Raw genomic sequence first — 2,183 nt, 5'->3', positions numbered from 1 at the left:
TGTGTAAGTGTAGGCAAAGAAAAAATAAGCCGTGACCAGAGAGAGGGATCCAATGCATTACTGTCTGGTCAGTCAAAGGATCCAATACCTCTCTAGTGGTAGTATCTCAATGGCTCTACTAAGGTAACTCCAACTAAAAGGGTTCTAACCCCTAGGGTAGAAAAGTGTATAAGTCCCTTTCCCTTTTATTCTTAACACTGTGGGGTAAGGATGACTGATTCCTCAATCAGAATATTGAAGAAATGCTATTCTTTCAATATAGGAGCGGTACCAGCAGAAGCTCTCCGAGGGTACCCAAGATATGTTAGAAATAACTACAGTATAATCATACTATAGTTTTCTATTTGCAGCATATGCTATGATGCAAATTACTGGCTACTGTATAATTATATATAATGTAGTTCAGCCAGCGTGTTGCCTTTGTGGCAAACATCTGATGGCACGGTCCAGCTGGCATGATGCCAACTGGACTAAGAAAAAAAATAGACATATATTTGTGCATCCCACCCAACCTATTTGCTGTAACCTTCCTTACAAAATTAAATCATAGAGTTTCCTGATCAGGGTTAGGAGTGTAACACCCCAGCCCTTGAAATATTTAATATTGTAAGCTAATCTAAAAACTGATTTCTATCAGAATATTGAAGAAGTTATATTCTTTCAATATAGGATTGGGCTCAGCAAATACGTGGGTAGGGATACCCAAAATATATTGGAAATGACTACTAGTATAATATATACAGTAGTTTTTCTATCTGCAGTATATCCTATACTGCAAATATACTGACTACCTGTATAAACATATACTGTAGATCAGCCGGCATGTCGCCAGCATAGCTAGTTCTTGCTGGCACATCCAGCATGATAGCTAAAAGAGAGAGAGAGAGATAGCATAGAGTGAAGGCCACCTATTAATGTGTATGTATACAGTAATTAAGAATGTAAAGTCTAATTTTACTGCCTTTCTCCAAAAATAAGGTTCAAATGGAAGGGGAGAATGTAACATTCAGGCTTTCATCCATCCACAGTACTATTGCTGTCACGGTCCCGCCGACGCACTGCCGGCAGGCTAGCCTCCAGCATTACCAGTACAGTTAGCCTGCTGCCGGCTGAGTCAGCACCTATATGTGCCGGCCTGGCCGGCGGTACTTCCAACAATAGAACTTGTGGCTAGCAGTCCAAGGGAGAACTGAAGAACCTTAAAGACAGAAGGGCCTTCCCAATCACAGTCACCATGGCTGCCGGCAGCCGGCAGCCGCCGACAGCCGTCATGGCTACCGACAAATAACATGGCTACAAGCAGTATGCATCGCCGCCGGCAGCCTTCATAGCCACCGACAGTTGAAAGACACATAGTCGCCGCCATCCAACATGGCCACCGGCAGTTGTCACGGTTGCATGCAGCTGCCATTACCGCAGGCAGCCGGACAACGGCAGTAGAGAGAGAGTCTGGCCAGTGCCGGCAACCCACCGGCAACGGTAAGGTTGCAGGAAACCGGTATTGTAGAAATTCTTTCCACGCTTTATTTTAGCCACCCCCATTATTCCATTTTTTTATTTTTTGTCTGTAATTTTGTGGGTTTTTTTGCATCTCGTTTTTTCTTTTGTTTCCTTTGTAACCTTCATTATTATACCCTTAAATATTCATTGCTGCTAACATGTCCATCATTTCCCTGTAATGCTTTACCTTTCATCACCTCATTCCTCTGTAGATGATTTTATCTCATTTCCTGATCTCACAGTACATTGCTTGACGATGCAACCAACCGTCGACAATTTTTAAAAACAGCTCTTGGCTGCGTTCTTTTCCAAATGCTCTTGAAGCTTTGGATATTTAACCACAATTGGTTTATATTTAAGTAACTCTTTAATTTACGTAACTCATTGATCTTAGCTTATTGCTATTTACATCTCAGTACCTGTTTATAAGTCTGTTTAGCTAGGATTGTTTTCTGTGTTATTGAACATCACTAAATGGCACTTAATTTTTTTGTATGTATATTAATTTTTATAAGCCAGACAGTAGGATTTCTTTATAATTACTTTCCCCTGGAGTTTCAAGAATGATCCTTGTATTTATAAAAAGCACCCTTCAGCAAACCACGTACTCATGGAAATTTGAAGAAGAAACACCCTTCAGCAAACCACGTACTCATGGAAATTTGAAGAAGAAGACTCGACCG

The sequence above is a fragment of the Palaemon carinicauda genome, chromosome 6 (genome assembly GCF_036898095.1).
Source record: "Palaemon carinicauda isolate YSFRI2023 chromosome 6, ASM3689809v2, whole genome shotgun sequence".
Classification (NCBI taxonomy): domain Eukaryota; kingdom Metazoa; phylum Arthropoda; class Malacostraca; order Decapoda; family Palaemonidae; genus Palaemon; species Palaemon carinicauda.
This window is presented reverse-complemented; position numbering follows the sequence as displayed.